Genomic DNA, 20,046 nt, shown 5'->3' on the forward strand with positions numbered 1-20,046 from the left:
CAAGCAGGAGCCAGAGGAGGCTCCATTTCCCTCCCATGCCCCTTTCTATGCTCCCCCCTTATTTTCATCTTGCCTCTGCCTCTGTGGGATATGCCTGGGGGTCTGTTTTTAAAATTAAGGAATCCATCTACAGGTCCTAACTGGTCTTCAGTGGTCATCAATGAACCCTTTAGTTACCCAGTTTTTGCCCCCTTTGATTGGAAATGTGGATCAAGATAAACTGAGTAGCAGAGACTTTCTCCCAAACCAACTTTTCAACCTTTGGATGACAGACTAGTAAAGAGAGGAATACCTGTATCTTTTCTGGAAATGGATGGAGATTTTCCTAGCATGCCCAACCTGTTCTCTTATCTCCTTGTAGTTCCTTCCTTGTGGCCATGGCAATTGATGACTATCGTGGCTTTGGAGGTATGCTGTTTGCATGCAGATGGAGTTACAATGAAGTTAGAAGTTGTACAATGTCATCCTGGTAGTCATCTTAGACTGACACTAGTTTCAGCCAGCTTACTTGAAGGACTTTGGGCTCATGTGTGTCCTGTTCTCAAGGACATACAAGGTCAGGGCTGGCTGGTGTCCTTGTCAACTGACAGATTCTGAGGTCTTGGGGATGGGACTCTGAGCATGTCCCTGGGGGCATTATCTTAACTGGGGCAGGAAGATCTGCCCTTTATGGGTGGTACCATTTCTTGGTTGGTCATTTCCCTCTAATCTTGACTGTGACTAGCAGCTTCCGGTCCCTTCACTGACTTCCCCATCTCAATGGAACTGTACCTCAAACTGTGAACCAAAACAAACCCTTACTTTCTTCAGCTGCTCTTGTTGGAATAGTTTATCACAGCAACAGAAAAGTAAGTAAGGCAGCTGGGGGACACCCAGGGTTAGCACCTTCTCTCAGGAGAGTTTTGATCTGATAGCGGAGACATGGCAGAGGACAGAAACAAGAGTGCTTTCAGGAAAAGAACTGGGAGACTGAGGTCACAGAGGCTGTTATTCCCAGTGGATGAGAATAAGTCCACTACCACAATTTCTGAGTCAAATTTGAAGCAGGCTTTATTAAATATTGTCCAGGACAATGGAGACTGTTTTATAATCTCTTAAGCACAGTAATTTAAACCTAAAACACAACTTTAGCTATCACAAGGCCTTAGGCACACATCCTAACCTCCTCCAGCATCCTATGACACCAAGTGTGACAGGTATCAGGAGAGGATTCTGCTAGGGCTGGTTATGCCCAATTATGTTTGACCCCAACTTTCTTCTACTGTGGACTTCTGAGATTTTTGATCATCTAGACAGGTTATGGTGGCCCAATGACTTCCACCCGGACCCCATGGTGCCCTTGTAAAGAGTGTTAGAGAAACTCTTAGTTGCTTTGGTGAAGCAGCTCTGTTGATAGAGATTACCTAGCATTTGTGATGTTCTGGGATGCATCCCCAGTAGTGAATACACTTGGTGTGGTATTGTACACCTGTGACCCCAACTCTCTGAGGACAGAAGCATCTGCAATGGAAGTTCTAGGTCTGCCTTGGCTACATAAGGAGTTGGAGACACAGCCTTGACTGTGAGACTCTATGTCAAAAAAAGCAATCAAGCAAGCAGCCTATGAGAACACAGAGGTTCCAGAACCAAGCACTGCTCTCAACCAAAGTTGGCTTAGCATACCTGGCCCCACCATATGTCCAGGTTATACTTGTGGCTAGAGAAAAGGCAATGCCATACCTTAGTGATTCAGAATCCACATTTGTCTTACAGAGCTTGGTGTGCTCAGTTAGTGATCTGCAATCTGTGGAAGCTCAATGGGGGAGTGGCTGACATTCGCTTGCAAACAGGGCATACTCATGTTAGGTTACACCTTGTCTCCACATTAAGGTAGGGTGCAGTTGACAATTTTGGAGGCTGCTTTAAGCCAAACTTTCTTTTATCCTTAGTATTGAGGTAGGTGTAGGCCAAGCCTAGTTTAGGAAGAGTGTATTGGTTGTGGCTCTAAGAATGCAGTCCCTAGTACTGTGCAGGCTCAACAGAACTATCTCTGTTCTTGGGAGATCACAGTCATATCATGATCCTCTAGTGAGAGGGGCCTGACCAGCAGATCAGTGAATCTATAGTTGCTGGTGCCAGTCTGGAGCTAGCAGGAACTACTTTAAGTCGTCATGTAACAGTGAGAATCCTTGTTAATCGGTGAAACAGCCTAGAACTGCTGCCAGCCGCCCAAGGAGTTCACTTATCCTTAACGAGGCCCTTAGGAACATAATGCAGGATCCCGACTTCAATGCAGAAAGAATTTTAAGAAGAGCCAGTTGGAAGCAAAAGTCAGAGTTTATTAGATTTTTATTTTTTTATTTTTTTTGGTTTTTCGAGACAGGGTTTCTCTGTGGCTTTGGAGGCTGTCCTGGAACTCGCTCTGTAGACCAGGCTGGTCTCGAACTCACAAAGGTCTGCCTGTCTCTGCCTCCCGAGTGCTGGGATTAAAGACGTGCGCCACCAACGCCCGGCCAGTTTATTAGATTTTTAATATAACAGGTGTGATGGTCAGATGACAACCCTAGGAAGCTGTTTTTCTCTTTTCAACATGTGGGTTCCATATCAAACTCAGGCTGCCTCCACCTCCTGAGTGCCACCATTACCCAGCGAAAGTCCAGTTTGAGTTGGATGTGGTGGTATATGCTTGTTATCCCAGCTCTTGGGAGGTGGAGGCAGGTGGAGGAGGAAGGAGTTCAAGATGGCCTTTGGCTACATAAAAAAAAGTTCAGACCAGCCTGCTATACAAGACCTTGTTTCAAAAAACAATCCCTATCCCCAGATCCAACTTAGGCATTCACAGTTCTAAGGTGTGGCTTATGTACTTTCAACAATTTGCTGGAGACAATCAGTAGAGGCGAATTTAAACCACGGGTTGACCGGCTTGGAAGGTTTGGTTGGCCAGTATTGAGGGGGAGTGTCTGCTAGTGGCCTCAGGTGGGTAGAAGCCATGGATGACGCCAAACACCCTACAGAACACAGGGCAATCATCCTTAAAACCCAGTCACCCAGCCAGGCACTGGAGAGGCTTAAGTTAAAGGCCTGCCTGGGCTTAGCTAACACATTCTAGGTCAGCTAGACAGTGAAACACTGCTTCAAGCAAAACAACCCAAAACTCTATTCCTCCCAATCACCAGGTCCAAATGTCAATACTGCTAGGCAGATGTGATGTCTACTCCTGGTTGTCAACTTGGCTGCATCTGGAACTAACTGCAACAACCCAAAAAGTAACTGGGCACACCCATGAGGGATTTTTGCTTAATTAAATCATTTGATACAGATCTCTGAGGTGAGAAGATACAACTTTAAGCCCGATCTTTTGAGGTAGGGAGATAAACCTTTAATCTGGGGCATACCTGCTGGCAGCCTGTTTAAGGGACATGGAGGAAGGAAGCTTGCTGTCTTTGCCTGCCTGGTCTTCTTTCACTAGCGAGTCCATTGCTTCACTGACATTAGACCCTACTTCTTTGGGATTCCAGTGTATGCTGAAGGCCAGCTGACACATGCAGCCTTGTGGACTGAACAACCACTGGACTGTTAGACTAGCTGGACCAGCCTGCAAGCTATTCTCTCTCTCTCTCTCTCTCTCTCTCTCTCTCTCTCTCTCTCTCTCTCTCTCTCCCTCCCTCCCTCCCTCCCTCCCTCCCTCCCTCCCTCTCACACACACACACACACACACACACACTGTATGCGGCTACACAGAGAGCCCTAACACAGCAGAGAAACCCAGGCATTTCACCAACGAAGAGGAAGTGTTCCAGACTACCACTCCAGCCTCCTTCCCATCGCACTCTTTCTTGTTCCTGTCAGCCTCCACTATCAAACATTAACCACCACCAACAAAAGCTAATCATCTCCCAATGCTCACGAGGCTGGCTGTGTCTTTACTGAAATTAGCCATCGCTTTGGTCGGTTGGCAATGTTGCTTCCGCCAAGAGTGTCATCAGAGACTTTAATTTGAGCAGGCACATATCAATCTTATTTTGAAAAAAGAAAAAGATGCGGAAAGAGCACCGTGAACTAACAAACATGCTGCAGGTTTGGAGTGCGCAGAGGGCTTTCCAATAACGTCTTGTAATTCGACCTGACAAGCCTCTGGCAGGAGGCTTATTACAATGCGGCAGTGCTGTAGCACTCGAGGAATCGGGTCGGTGACCGACTGGGCTAGGGGAGGTTAGGAGCTTGCCAGGCTGGATGAGATCCGGGCGAAACCACCAGGTCCGGGACTCGACTCACCCCTTCCCCTCGCCTCGCCCCCAAACCAAATCATTCTGGATGTTTCCTGTCTCTCTCTTTCTGCACACAGACCAGCAGATCCTCAAAAGGCGTCTTAACTGGAACCGAAGCCGCACGGATTTACTTGCGACCGTGCGAAGTCTTGGCTTGCAACCTCGCGCGCGAGGAGCTGGGGGTGACTTCTAGGACAGTGGCTGCAGATAAGCCAGGCCAGGTGTTTGCAGCAGGTGCCGTCAGCAGGTGCTCGCAGGAGGCTGTGGGCTCTGCTGCTGAGCCGAGCTTCCCGGCCGCTGCGCAGTGCGGCGAGCAGCAAGGCGGTGTGTCTCCGAGGGAGCTTAGGGAGACCATCCATATTTTTAAAGGGCTCGCGTCCTGCAGCCGAAAGCTGCCGCTCTGCAGGGTCGAGAGCGCACCTGCGCTGCGCACGATCACGTGACGCAGCCCCATCCATCTCCGCAGCTAGCCTGGCCCGGAGACAGCGGATGTAACGTCCCAGGACAAAGAGGCAGAATACTTCCTGAAACCCGTCCTCCCGTGCAAGTGCAAATGCCGGCGCGGTGGCGCCCGCGGCTCGCCGTTCGCCTTCCTGACCTCGCTGCGCTCCTTGGGGAGCCCGGGCCCGCGCAAGGCCAGCGGTTTCCCAGCCCGCACCTGGCGTCCACGGGTGCGCGCCCCACCCTCCAGGTGAGCAGCGCCAGGCCCCGCCCTCGCCTCAAGACTCCGCCTCCGATCCGCGCCTGCGCAGTACGTCCGGCGGCGCCGGGCGCCGGGGCGGCGCGGCCGTCGCAGTTCGGCGGGCGCAGTGCGCGTGCGCCGTGGCGGCCGGGGGGCGGGCGGCGGCCGCGGCGAGGAGCGGGGGTGGGGAGGCGCCGTCTGGCTCGGGCTGGGCCGGCGGGGAGCACAGCGAGCCACGGCGGCCCCGTGGGCGGCCTCGGCGGCCGGCAGGTGAGACTCGCGTGGGACCTGGCGCAGGACTGTGAGGGGAGAGCGTTGAGGGGGGGCCTGGCGGCGCGCGGACCCAGGTGAGCGCAGCCCGCGGGCCCCGGGCGCATTGTCCGCGGGCGGCGCCCCTTAGCGCCCCCTGCCGGCCGGGCTTGGTGGGGCCGGGGCGCGGCGAGCCGGGGCCGGGGCGTGCGCGAGTTCCTTTGTTCGTCGCCCCCGCCCGATCCCCGCCGCCCCCGCCAACATGGCGTTCGCGGGGTCCCTGCCCCAGCCCCGCGACCGCTTCCCGCGCGCTTTGTTCCGCGCCGGGCGGGGGGCGGGGGCGGCGGCATTGCGTAACCGGGCGGGGGAGGGGCGTGGCGGGACCCCCGCGGCGGGTCACCCTGGTGACGCCCTGCCTGGGGGGCTAGGGGCGCGGGCCTGCGTGACCTTGGGTTTGCCTCCCGGAATGCGCCGGGATGGGAGTGCGGTGCGGGCACTGCGCAGCGCTGGGGGTCGCGGTCCCTGGTGGCTTCCTGCACGGATGGTGCGTTATGGGCCTTTCCGGGAGGAGGGGGTGTCGGGGTGAGAAATGGCTTCAGTCATCCACGTCGTTGCATGCGCATCACAAAGTTTGTTTACGCAATTGTTTTTATATCGATTTGGGTTTCTATAATCCGTGAATTGGGTTTCGGGTTTTGTAAGGGTTTTTCTGTTTGAAGTCTTACTCCTGGTTTAAAGGTTTATTTATCGTGTGCATCCAAAAGCCATACAAGGTACGTTTTAAGTGTGAAGGATTTCAGTGTGACTAGTGCGGAAGATGGGATCAGTACTGAAATGTTAATACCACAGTAACTTTCCTTGGAATTTTCTGGAAGAAACTGCAGCCTGAAAGGATTGATGGAGAGTAATTGCCTTCTGCATAGCTTTTGTTAGGCAGTGAAAATGAAACCCGGTCTTAGACGTTTTTACCTACACACCCTGAGTACACTTTTGAGGTGTTGAAATTTTGGAAAGATAGAGGAAGCTCATCCTTAGCCTTCCCTTTCACCCCTTTAGCCTTAGTTAATGCGAAAATTTAAAAAAAATGGTGACTGATTGACAGGATGTGTTCGTTATCAGATTTAATGATTGTGTATATTGCCTGGTGTTACAACAAGTAAAATGGAATCACCTTAGTCCCACTAAAATGTCAATGAAATGGGCCAAGCAAATGGACTTTCAGTCTAAATGTGTATGAAGTCTTTTGTATTCTAGGCTGGATTTGTATCCTGACTTAACCTGGAGTGCAAGCTGCATTATCATGAGGGGTCGTCTTTTTATATCTAGGATTAAGTGCCTTGTCTGTGTACTGCTTGTATGCTTGGTGTCCAAGGAGGCCAGGAGAGGGCTCTGATCTCCCGGGACTGGAGTTAGACAGTTGTGAGTGCCATGTGGGTGCTGGGAATCAAACCCTGGCCCTTTGGAAGAGTAGCCAGTGAGTGCTCTTAGCTCCCGAGCCCTGCTTAAGATTTTTTTAAAAATAGATTTTGCCTGATCTCTGGCACTTGAATAGTTAATCCCACGTTTAGTGTTGACAGGAGGTGGGCTCTGAGCCTTTCTGGGATAGTCAAGAGAGTAGTGTGAGGTTGCTGCCCTGCATTCCACATCTACTCCTCACACTTGGTCACCCCTGAATTACCTACAGTACTATCACCAGGCCTAGCAACAACAGGCATGTAACCCCGAGGGCTGGTAGAAGGGCTTGGAAATTCAAGGCCAGCTTGAGTAATTTAATTAAGATCCTGTTTCAAAGAGGCTGGAGGTAGAGCTCCTTGGTGGGGCAGGTCCTCTTCACCGCTGGACTCCAGGTTCAGCCCGGCGCCCCCCCCCCCCCCTACAGCAAAGTGACTCCCATCTGACTGCCTGGAAACAGTGCAGATTGTTTGAAGGAATGACGGCATTTCTTTCATGTTGTTGACCTGCCCCTCTCCCTGAGTGCCCCCAGTGGTGGGTAGAGAGGGGGCTGACTGTTGACATAGTGCCTTTAATTACCAGCTCTAAGCAGACCACAGTACAGAATGCCAGTAACACTTGGGGACGCAGTGTGCTTGAGGTGCCTGCCAGTCTCTGCTCTTCTGTGGGATGAGGTGCCCTGTCCTCTTCTTAGGGTCACAGTTCACATTTTCCTTTTGGGAAAAATACTGCCATGCCGCAGTGGGCTTGGACCTTCCTTTTATGGGACACAAAATGGCTGAAAACAAAAGACCAAGAGGATTGATGAGTTTAAAGTTACTTCCCCTGCGAAGTGAAAAACCGGAGAAGTTAATAGAGAAACTGCTAGTCCTGCATCAAATCACTTCAGGACAGGGTTTAGCAAGCGTTAGAACTGAGGGGACTTGATTGTTATGTGAATTGCTAGGGCCTGTTCTGAAGGTCAGATAACAACTTAGTTTTAGTTTGGCCAACATCAGTAGGAGTGACACCACTTTGATTTGTAACCTGGTCTGTTGGAGCCTAGTACAAGACTGAGCTAGACGACCATGGCCTCTGCTTAGTTTTGTCTGACTCTGTGTCGTGCCTCCCATCGCTTGGGAGTGGTGGTGTTGGGATTGGTGTGGTTTGTGGGTGGTTCAAAATTTCACCCTTACCATTTGAGAAGAGTTAGTCTCCTAGGAAGAATTTTTTTTGTAGAGTTTGACCTTTGGGGCACCTAACACAGTTGCACCTGAACTGTCATTAATTATTTCTATCATTTTTTCTAGTATGTTAGAAATCCATGGAGGGAGCCAGGCATGGCACATACTTGCATTCCCAGCACTAAGGGATGGAAGAGGCAGAGCATTAAAGTTTCAGGCAACACAGACCTATTGTTGAGTATTTAGAGGTTGGAAATAAATGTCTGCATGCCCATTAGTAGGATGTCAGTGTGCTAAGGAACACTTAAATACAAATATTTTCAGCTAAATGTTTATTCTTTCTCTATGTCTAAATGAGAAACTGCAAGATGCTGTTTTATCTAGCTGTTTTGTTCAGTTTGGAAGCCTGGTGTTGTGCAAAGCATTGCTTTGGAGTGGTGTGGCTGGAAGCCAGGACCTTCCCTGCTGTGTTGAACTCACCTCTGCAGTACTGGTCTGACACCTGGAGTGGAGTCAGACACCTGGAGTGGAGACTTTGAAGCCCTCCATTCCGTTCCTGAGCTGCAGACTGGGGGAGTCTATCTCAGTGTAGTTCCAGAAACGCAGCTGGCAAAGTCAGTGCTGATCTTTTCCCCTTCCTTCCCAGCTTTGCCACATTGACGAAGTAAACACCTTGCTTCAAAGTGTCTTAATATCGAGTCTAGAAGTCCTTATTGAGTGCCTAACTTAAAATAGCTTAAGTCAAAAACTGGAGAGACGGCTTAGCTGTTAAGAGCGCCTGCTACACTTTGCAGAGGACTCTTGTTTGGTTCCTAGCACCCATATGTGGCAGCTCAAAAGGGTTGTAGTTCCAGTTCCAGGGACTCCAATGCCTTCTCTTCTGGTTTCCATGGGCACTGCTTGCACATGGTGCGAATATACATACATATATACATACTTGCAAAACATCCATGAATATTAGCTAGAAATAAATCTTTAAAAAATAGTATTAAGTCCTTTCTGAGTCTTGTAGGACTTAAGTACATGATAAGTGCATGTCTTTACAATTTAATAGTTTTTAAAAAATAATTTATATTTTGCGTATGTTGGTGTTTTGCGTACATGTGTATCTTTGAGAGTGTCAGATCCCCTGGATTGGAATTACAGACAGTTATGGGCCACCATGTAGGTGCTGGGAATTGCTCCCAGGTCCTGTGGCAGAGCAGCCCATGCTTTTAACCTCTGAGCCACCGCTCCAGCCCCAGTCTGATGGGTTATTAGGAAGGAGCATGTGCTTAGTATTGAGCCCTTACATGCTCATGAATATCTAGGAGAAAGATGTGCTACCATAGGACCAAGGGTATTTAAGTAGGAAAGAAACAAAGTCCAAATGGTGGGTGGAGACAGAAAGAGCAGAGTTGACACTGGTAGGAGTTAATAGTCTTCAGTAGGAGAAATTTATCCATCTATTCAGGTTTTGAATTCCAGCTAAAAGTTAGAAGAGGTTACCTTTTACTCTGAGGAGGCTTAAGTAAGTACCTTATCAGTTCATTCCTTGTTTTTCTGTTAAATGTAGGTCTCTATCATTCTATTTACAATATGAACTCGGGAGTCAGATGTTAGGGTGAAACCCTGCTAGGTCAGAGCCCCCGAGAAGCCAGCAGAGCTTCTTTTTGCTGGAAACCCAACAAGAGAAGCATCTCAAACCAAACAGCCAATCTCTAAGTCCCTCTCTACTCTTTCCGGTGTATCTCCCTGTCCAGATTCCTGGCTTCTCCATCCTCTATGGCTAATTCTTGTCAACTAGTTGCTGGCTTGGCCATCTGACGTAAATATTATTAACACAGTCTCATGGAGTGTCACAGTGTGATCAAATATCCCGCAACAATTCTGGCATGTGGTAACTCCAGTGGACACTGAGATAGATCATCACCTGAGGTTTTGTGGGGCAGATTTATATGAGAATAAATTTGGGGCCAGATTTTGAATACTGTATTTCACATGAATATAGTTGTTATTTATTTGTAGTAGAATGTAGTTGTTATTATTTGAGACAGTGTCTCACTGTGCAGCCCTGGCTAACCTGGGACTTGCTGTCTAGACCTGGAACGCCTTGAATCCACAGGGATCTGCCTGCCTCTGCCTTGTAAGTGTTGGAATTAAAGGAACAAGCCTCTACGAGTTGCCAGGTGTTTGTTTATTAGGTCAGGAAGCAATCTTAACAGGGGACCAGGACTAGAGTTTGTGTTCTAGAGCAGTGTGGAAGGTGGGTTGACCTTAGAAAAGTGGTGAAGCCAGCTGAGGTCAGGACTCTCGCATCACGTTCATGTTATGCTAAAAGGAGATGCATGGCCTTAGCTACATTTTGGCAGAGTAAGTGGGAAACTAAAGGTTATTTTTCTAAGTGCTGAGGATCAGTTTGGTGTTGGACTAGTAAGTCTGTTTTCTTTTTTAAAGTCAGGGTCTCTTGTAGCCCAGGTTGGTCTCACACTTCCCAGTGCTGAGAGTGTTGGCATTCCAGGTTTGCCCGGCCACACTTGGCATTTTGTCTGTACTTAATATCCTTACAAAAATCCATGTTGTGTTTTCATGTTGGCTTTGTCAATCTTATGTATCCTGAAATTGCTACTACAGCTTGACTTGGGTCCTGACACAGGTGAATGGGGAAGGAATAGTCTTTTTCCTGCTTGTGATGGTTCTTGTGAATTGTCAACATGGCAGAATCTGCAGTCACCTGGGAGACAGGCTTCTGAGCTGTCTATGTTTTGTGCAAGATTATCTTAATTCAGTTAATTGATGTGGGAGACCCACCCTGAACTGCAGAAGTGGAGACAAGGAACAGAGCAGATGCCTTCATCTTTGGTTCTGATTGTTGGTGCCATGTAAGCAACCAGCAGTTTCCAGCTCCTGCTGCCTTCATTTGCATATGTCCCTTGAACTCTGACCCAGAATAAACCTTTCTCCCTCAGGTTGCTTTGGTTGAGGGTATTTTATCACAGGAACAGAAAAGAAACTATGATACTATGCCGTAGTCGTGTGGGATGGTTACTTACTTCTGGATTTTTGTAGACTTGTGAATCTCCCTCCCTCCCTCCCTCCCTCCCTCCCTCCCTCCTTCTCTCCCTCCCTCCTTCCTATTCTATTTTTTTTGTATTCAAGTTTTTAATCATATAGTCACTCTTTTTCTTCAGTTTGTCCCAACTTGACCATATTGGCCTTTACCTGACATGCCATGTTAATCTTAGTTAGACTTGTTTGGGTTTTTTGCTTCCTGGGGTTCAAGTTGTACATTTCTGCCAAGTGCTTATGTTGGAGTGTTGTGTCATTAGTGCTACTGCTCATGTCCCACTTCTGTTGGACTGACTTGGGACATACATACATTCTGATGCTGTGTGGAATCCTTTAGTTCAAGGTTAGTACTTTAATGCTTCACATTGAATTCATCCCTTTTTCTCTAATGTTGGAATGTGTACTCTTGGCAACATCAATGCAATTGCATTACCCTGCAACACGGACATGGACATTTGAAAATAAAATGAGTAAATAGAGCAACTGTAGGTTATGTTTGACTGACAAGTCTTTACATCTTTAAAAACTTAACTACATAGGATATATTGTTGATACTCTGAACCACAAAGCCATTTTAAAGTATTAGCTGGCTGGTAAGATGGCTCAATAGTGTAAAAATGCTCCTTTTTTTTGTTGTTTTGTTTTGTTTTTTGTTTTTTTTCGAGACAGGGTTTCTCTGTGGCTTTGGAGGCTGTCCTGGAACTAGCTCTTGTAAACCAGGCTGGTCTCGAACTCACAGAGATCTGCCTGTCTCTGTCTCCCGAGTGCTGGGATTAAAGGTGTGTGCCACCAAGGTCCGGCTAAAGTGCTACTTCTTCAGGCAAACTTGATGACCTGAAATCTGTCCTTAGGTCTCACATTATAAGGAGAAATCAACCTACACACACACTGCCTTGATAAGAAATTTCAGTCGTGTTACTAGCTTGATAGTTTATTTGCATTAAATCCTTAAACTTTCCAGTGCTCCACATTTCAATTCACTGCACATTTCCATGCATTGTGACTAACTTTGACAATTTGAGATTCAGCAGCAAAATTAGCATCAATTGTTTTTCTGTTACAATTTCACCTTTTATTATTGTGTTTTGCCTTTTTTTTTTTTTTTGAGACAGGGTTTCTCTGTATAGCCTTGGCTGTCCTGGCACTTGCTCTGTAGACCAAGCTGGCCTCCAAATCACAGAGATCACCTGCCTCTGCTTTGAGTGCTGGGATTAAAGTCATGCACCACCATTACCCAGCTGCTGAAGATTTTTTTAAAGATTTATTTTTATTTTCATCTCCATAGATAGGTGTTTGTGTGACAGTGTATTGTATGTGTGATATGTATGTGGTTCCTAGTGGAGGCCAGAGAGGGCATCGGATCTCCTGAAGTTGAAGTTACAATCACTTGTGAGCCATCCTAGGTGTTGGGAACTGAACTTGGGCCCTCTCTTAAGAGCAATGCTGGCTCTTAGGTACCTGCCATCCCTCCAGCCCCAGAAGAGTCACTCTTACCTGACAGTTTTGCTGTATTCCCCACCACCCCCAGCCTAGAACATCTACCTTTTTGTTAAAGGAAGTATCCTGTGACTTCTTTGACATTTCCAAACTGGGAATATCACTGTATTTGTACTCTGAGATTTGAGCTCTTGGGTACTGCAGGAGTGGATCAGAGAGCCCCTGTGCCTACCAAGTGATGCATGTGTTGGGTAGGTAGCGTGCAGCATGGGTAGCCATGCGGGCAGGAGGGTAGTGACTGCTGTGGGCAGCATAGGGCAGTATTTCATTGTGCTACTCAGAGCAGTGCGGAGTTTATGCTGTGTGCTTTCGGCCCTCAATTGTCCTTGTGGTTGAAGCTGTGGGGAGCCTGTCTTTCCTGCTGCCCTCTTCACTTAGGGGAAGTTCAGGGTCTGGGTATTTTGGAACGCTTGTCTTTAAGCTCTCTGTCTTCCTTTGGGTGTCCTGCTCAAACCTCACTTTGTTGTGTGTGAACTGCAGTTTGCCCATGGCAGCCACTGGCAGTTTTCTGGAGTTCTTGGCCTCTCTGAAGTAAATACTCCTGGTTCTTTTCAAAGTTAGTGTTTGCCTGATAACATGTATCTCAAAAAAGCTGTGCTCCATGCAAGTGGAGATTGTTTTAGTTTTGCCCGTAATTTTCTGGTAGTTCACTGTCTAGTTTTGAGTGCAGTAGCTGGGGTTAAATGAAGGGAAACCAGGGCTGTGAGTTTAAAGGTCATAGTCTGCTGTCTAGGTATTCACCATAAGATGACGGTTAAGTACGCAGTTGCATCTTTTATTATTCTTTTTTTCAGTATTGGAGACTGACTGTGTGGACCTCCGATATGCCTAACACTGCCCCTGGCCTGGGATATTTCAGAAACACATGGTGAGGAACCATTTGGAAGTAGCAGCACCTCTAGGATAGGTGGGTGAGGCGTATGCTTCCAGGATTTGTTACGGGAAGTTGAGTTGACAGTGTAGGGAGGGGACAGCAGGGAACCCTCTGGGAGGCAGTGGCCTCTGTGTCTTATATGGTGCTGGAAGCCCCCAGGCATGCGTTTGGGAAAGGAAGGTAAGTGAGTGGGAGGAGCGAGGGCATGTTGGTAGCTCTGGCAAACACTGTTCCTGCCGTTCCCTGTTGCCTCCGACCTTGCTTGTGTGTGTCCTGCAAAAGCAGAACTCTGCAACCCAGCTGGAAGTTCCAGTGGCCGAGGCGGTAGTGCAAAGGCTCGGGGACAGTAGCAGCCAGCTTTCCCTGAGATGTAAGGGTGTGTTCACCCCAGCCAAGCAAGGGCACCCACAGACCAGAGGCAGGGCTTTGGGAGCCAGAGTTGGTTTGGGTTTCTTTACAAGAGCTTGGGTTACTTCTGCAGCTCACCACCAAGAATTCCCACCCTGGCCAGTTGTTACCTCTTTCCTGGTTGTTGGGAGGGAAAGGTGTCTCCAGAGTCCTGTGACCAGCTCTCCCGGAGAGAATGCTACTCTTTCCGAGAAATGAAAAAATAGTTAAAAACGGCATCTGATGTACAAAAGTAAAGCTCGGTGGTGGCCAGTGAAGGCCCAGAGCTGTGGTGGGAAAGGCGCTCACTGTTAGGCGTTCCAAGTCAGATTCTGTCTGGGAATGGATGGGATTGGAGCAGTTTGAGGCCAGAGGAGGAAAGCAGCGATTAAGTAAAGCACCTCCTCTTCCTGTGCTCACCGGGCAGCCTGCATGCCTCCAGTCCTACAGTCTCAGTTACTTCAGGGAGAAAGGACCTTGCCCTTGCTCTGTCTTACTGAGCAGGATCGTTACTTGTGTGAGGCAGAAAGGTCCCAGACAGGCTGGAAGCCAGGAGGTCAGACTGCTCCCCGTGTTTCAGGGTGGCCATGCCTGCCCTGAAAGGCACCTTTTTCCTTAGTGGGAACTCATTTTCTTTTTCTCTGCAAATATTGACTTTGGATTTTCCTGGCTTTTCTTCTGAAAAATTCTTAACTGTAGTGATGATGAAATTAGTTAAATCTTAAATATTTTGAGCAGCTGCAATATGCAGATGTCAGTTTACAAACGCCAAATGAATGGAGATCTTCAGACTCTCTTTAGTGTATAGCTGTCCATTCTTTCCCCATTGGTGAACCTCAGTGAGTATCCTATCCTAGAGGTGCTGCTACTTCCAAATGGCTCCTCGCCATGTGTTTCTGAAATATCCCAGGCCAGGGGCAGTGTTTGGAGGTCCACACAGTCAGTCTCCAATACTGAAAAAAAGAATAATAAAAGATGCAACTGCGTACTTAAAACAGGATCTGGTGTAAGCCAGGCTGGTCTTGAACCTGTACTTTATTGACAGGGATAATAACTGAACTCCTGGTCCTCTTGCCTCTGCCTTCAAGGTGATGAATCGTCCCTTTAAGTATCAGTTTGTAAAACTAGTACTTGGATTGAGTTTTTAACTTCTTCATTCCCTAAAACTGCTGATATCTTAAATGTTTTATTTATGATTAGAAAGAGTGCTGGGGTCTAAGTTCGGGTACCTGTGTAGAAGTCAAAGGACAGCTTTTGGGAGTTAGCTCTCTGACCATGGGTTACAAGGATTCAACTCACTCAGGCTTGTTTTTACCTCCTAAGCCATCTTGATGGCCTCTTTTATAGAACAATTATCTTCATGTAAATGCCGCTGGTGTTTAATTAAAGGCATTCTGAGTAGAAATCTTACTTGGTAGTTCCAGTATTCTCTTTTGGAATAGTGTCAAGTTTAAAAATTTAAACATTGTTTAAACACCTAAATCCACTTGGAATAAGGGTAAAGGCCTATTAAATTTTCTTTATTTTTGAGTTAGTCTGACTAAAAGCTCACTTCCATTTGTTTACACAGGTATTATTGTTTGGTGCTATGGTGTTTTTTTTTCCTTGAAATTGATTCAGCCAAAGATGAAAATATAATTTTAAGCCAGGCTTGATGATGCTGGCCTGTAATGGCCGCCCCTGGGAGGGAGGCTGAAGCAGGAGGAACTATATTCAGAGCCAACCTGTGTAACTCAGATACTGTTTCAAAATAGGTAGTAAAAAGATACCTAGTGATACAGCTTAGTGGTTCCATTCGTAATTAACCCCCCCTCCAAGAATCCTAACACACACTAGTTCTTTTCTTCTCTACAGCCTTTATTTAAAATAGCGAGTCATGAAGTATGCTCACATAAACTAGAGCCTGTAAATTGTTGGAGAGATCTTAATTTGCTGCAGAGTCTTTAGAGGATGGCTTCACAGAGTTTGATGTGCATATATGTTGTTTCCCAGTGGCCTCAGTCCTGGGCATTTTGCACAGATCCCAGTTAAGTATGCTTAGTGTTCTTTATTATAGCCATGTTTGCGATAGGGAAGAATCTTGAACAGTTGTTCAGTGGTGGAGTGAAGTAAAATAAAAGGTCATTATATCCATTATAGTCCTGCCTGTATTACAGATGAGAAATTGGGACTGGAGTGTAGCTTAGGAACGTAATGTGCGTGGGAAGCTCTGGGTTTGATTCCCCGGCACTGAATACAGTGGGCCTGGTGGTGCACGTCTATAATTCTAGTGCTGAGGAGGGGAAGTGAGAAGGATTTAGAGTCCGAGGCCATTTTGGAATATAGGGAACCCTGTCTAATATAGGTTGATAAGGAACTCAGTGTCTTGGGCAAGAAGCTTACCATTTGTAGAGAAAAAGCAAGTTGCACAGTTGTCTTGTTCTCCGTGCTAGATTCATATGGTCATTTTGGTCTTTTGAGAAAGTCTTGCCTTGCAGCCCCTGCTAGCCTGAAACTTGCCTTCCTTCTACCTCAGCCTCACTAGTGCTGGGGTTACAGGCATGAGACACCACACTCCACTTGAAGAATGTTTTTGATGTGTATAGAATTCTGTGCTGATAATCATTCTGCAGGGTCAGAAGACACTGGGATTGCATCTCCAGTTTCTGCTGTTCTGGGAGTGTACTGTCAATTGATACTTGATCCATGGACAGGAACTCTTGCTTTATTTTAAGATTTTTATTTTTAATTATGTATATGTATTTATATTTGTGTGGGTCCATGTGTGTGCAGTTGCCCTCTGAGACCAGAACATGACTCAGATACCCTGAAGCAGGAGTTACTAGCAGTTGTCACTCACCGTATATGCTGGCAACTGAGTCTGCATTCCCTGTGAGAGAAGTTATGTGCCCATAACCAGTGAATCTTTTCTGTAGCCCTCTTTTTACTACAGGCTTTTGTGAGTTTTGTCTCTGATTTCCAATAGTTTTTTATAGTGTGTGCGCGTGTGTGTGTGTGTGTAAGGTTTCACATTAGTCTAGGTTGTTCCTGAAAAACTGAACCTATCTCCATCCACCCACCCCCAGTACTCAAATTACAGGCATATGTCACAATACCCAGATAAATAAACCTATAAATAAAACTTTTCTTGCTTGTATTTCTTTGTCTGTAATGAATCTGTGGTTGTAAGAATGTGAAGTGTCCCCAGAGGCTCATGCTTTTGAACATTGTGCCCAGCTGGCATTGTTTGGGGAGCTATGGCATCTTCAAGGACACAGAGCCTTGCTAGAGGGAAGTGGGTTGGTTGTTAGAAGGCAGATATGGGGAGTTAAAACTGTTGGCTGATTTCCTCCCCCCCCCAAGAGATGAGGAAAATATCTTCATTAGTTTTGAAGATCATCTGTTCCAGAAGTTTGACTTCTCATACAGGGTCATATAACTAAACATGGGGGGGTGGGAAAATTTAGTAGCAGCAAAAGGTTTCTGTGTTATGACCAAGAATGCTTTGAGTGAAACAGTGAATGAATCTGAGGCGTTTGACAGTACTCACCTCTGTTGTGTGTTGCAGTTTCACTGAAAGAGCAGGTTCTACACCCCGCTCTTTCTCTTGGGGTTGAGCCATGCCACAGATTAGAGACCCTGTCCATTAGGAATCATGGTGTCTTTACTGCATATACAAAAATATTCTGAAGAAAACAGGTACAGTTTTCCTATTGTCATTTCTTACCTTGCAAGTATCAAATCAGTGTAGTTTTGGATTATATTGTGTTAGCATTTGATTCTTTTAAATTGCTGTTTGAATTGTTTTATAAAATAATCATGAAGCAAATGCTGGTTTAGGGTTAGGACCGTACTTCAAAAATTTCTGAAATGCCCTCCGTTTGTACTGTGATGCTGTATGTGCAGCAGTGATGATTACAGAGTTAGAAAACCTGGTCAACGTGAAAATACTCTTCATCCTGCAGTCTCAGATACTCCAGCTAAGATTTAATTCTTTGAGAAAAATCAAGTATGTTCTTCTCATTAGTATGAACATTTGTTCATTTTGGGGTATATAAAAGAATTGTTCTAAAGGAAATTTCTTTATGACTTATCAGTAAATGTGATTTGTGTACTTATACCTTTATTCCCAGGCCCGTGTGGAAATTTCTCCTGCAGAAGTTGAGGAAGCCCTGAAATAGACCTCAGCCTCTGTGCTCCTTGCATCATTGTGGTTTGATAATTTGAAAAGGAGCCACAGAGAAAGTACAACCATTCATGATTACAGCTTTGTGTCAGAAAAAGGTGCAAAGGACCAGCCAAAGAGGTCTTCAGGGTGAGGCTGTGAGAGCATCATCCCATGGAGTCAACTCAGGTGACTCCTAGCACAGCTATATACAACATCATGCAGAGCTGTCAGTCAGCAAAGCTCACGTGAGCCTGTGTGTCCAGGCTGTTGATGGTTCATGTGTCATCTTGATTGGTTGAATACTTGGTATCAGCAGATACCTGGATGCTTGACTGCTGTCTAGGGTTCAAAACTTTAGCTTCTAATCCCTTGGTTGTTCATTCTGGTGTCCCCAGCTTTCCTTCCTGGTCATGCTCATTTAGTTAGTGTTAATTAGCTGAGAGCTCACCTTGACTCTGAGACAATCATGTGCTTGGAAGTTTCAGGATGGAGAGGGCACTTCTTGAGGATATAAAGGCTGACTACCTATGTGCTTTGGTGTGTAAGCCATTAGTTCTGCTTCTACAGGGTACTTAGGGACCCGGACCAGAGTTGCGTTGTGGTCAGTGTCTGTCTGGAGCAGCAGGTGGGTAGCTGCCATAGTTGGTAGGTGTTTTGAGATCTACAACATTTGCAGAGATGGTTGGTAAAATCTGTGGCTTCTTTTGAGAGTCAGGTGTACTGTGTCATATCTTCTTGTATTTCAGAAGGGGGCAAAAAACAAAAAACAAACAAACAAAAAAACCTGAGTGCAGGAGTTTCTCCTGTCTGGGTTCCTGGTCCTTATGATTTTTGTTCATGCGTAAAAATTCATTGTTAATATTTTAAGAAGTTCATTGTTAAAATTTGGTGTTTAGTTTTAGACTGAATGATTTTTTGCTTAAGTTGGTATGAGTGTTTTGGGCTTTGAAGAACTTAGATAACCACTTAAAATGTATGATGGCCATGAATTGAGCCATTTTTCTCCTTTTTTTACTTTTTAAAAATTTTATTTATTTATTTATTTGTTTATTTTGTGGTGCTGGGGATCAAACCCAGGGTTTTTCACATGCAAATGATCTGTCACTGAGGTACTTTATCCCTTCCTTGGCTATTCATGTTAACTTTGAAGTTAATGTACAGAGGCCTTTATTTAGCCTTAGGGAACATCTGGCAGAACATTTTTACTTTTAGTTCCCAAGAAGGTTCTGAATTGCATTCTCAGAATTACAGAATGTAAAACCATTGGCCCATTGACCCCTTTTGCTCTTGACTTTTCTATTCTCCGAAGTGATGGACTCATCCAAACTGGAGCCTGAACTTAATTAATTATACACAGTGAGGCTTCATTATGACATTTATACCTTATATGAGGTGTCTTATTCATCCCCACCACCCTCTTCTGTCTCTCCCTCTCTGCTCTTCCCAACCAGTTCCCTTTCCACTTTTCAGGTCTTTTACAACTCACTGGTTTATTTAGGATTAGATTATCTAAAGGAGGTGAAGGTCATTTATAGGAGCATGGGCAACTTACCAATGGCTATATCACTGAAGGATATTTTCTCCTAGTGTTAACTGCCTGAAGATACTCAGATTCTTAGGTCTCACTCATCCCTTAAGCCTCATGAGTCCCTTCCCCTCTTGACAAAACTGGTTGTCTCAGTCTTGTACAGGTCTTAGGCAGACAGCTGCTAAATTCAAGAGCGAAACACTTGCTTAGAAGCGTTCTGCAACACTCCCAGCTTTTACATTCTTTCGGCTGCAGAGGGTGGGATGAAGATGTCCTTATTTAGGGTTAAGTGTTTGGTACTCTTTCAATCTCAGCACTGTGACCAGTTACAGATCTCTGTGGTAGCTGTAGTCCTCTGCAAAAAGCAACCTCTGACCAAAGCTAACACCAGCACTATTAGTAGGTCATCAGGTTATCATCGGACTTTTGCAATTTTGCAAAATAACAGCATGTGTTTTCCTGCTAGTGCCTGTGTTGGCTTTGTTTTTAAGGTAGGGTCTGGCTTGGAATTCAGAACTTGTGTCAAAGTGAAATTTTCTATACAGAAAGAGTTGAAGTTATTATCCGAGTGATCCAAGTTGTGTACTCCTTATCAAGATTTCATTTCTTCAGTGTAGCTTTACGTTCCTTTATCGAAGGTTTTGAAAGTTGCCTTAGATTGCAGATATCATGGCAGTTTTAAGACAAGTGTGTTACTCTTTGTAAATGAGTGCCCTACCTAAGAAAAAAACTCCTTGTCCGGGTAAATCTTGTATTCAGGTTTTTTAGCCAG

At 46.1% G+C, this 20,046-nt stretch overlaps 1 protein-coding gene across 3 annotated transcripts in view; it reads left to right on the forward strand.

Moving 5' to 3' along the window:
- Positions 1-5,085: 5,085 nt before the first annotated feature.
- Positions 5,086-20,046, forward strand: part of Spin1 (spindlin 1) — a 48,605-nt gene continuing 33,644 nt past the window's right edge. Inside the window, exon 1 of one of the 3 annotated variants that reach the window (XM_005066309.4) lies at positions 5,086-5,199. The gene's annotated coding sequence lies outside the window, so the exon portion shown is untranslated. Of the gene's footprint in view, positions 5,200-5,257; positions 5,277-5,621; positions 5,723-20,046 lie in introns of those variants that run through there. The other 2 variants (XM_040755961.1, XM_013110633.3) reach the window with 2 other exon arrangements.

This window comes from Mesocricetus auratus, unplaced genomic scaffold, assembly GCF_017639785.1.
Source record: "Mesocricetus auratus isolate SY011 unplaced genomic scaffold, BCM_Maur_2.0 Super-Scaffold_100013, whole genome shotgun sequence".
Classification (NCBI taxonomy): Eukaryota; Metazoa; Chordata; class Mammalia; order Rodentia; family Cricetidae; genus Mesocricetus; species Mesocricetus auratus.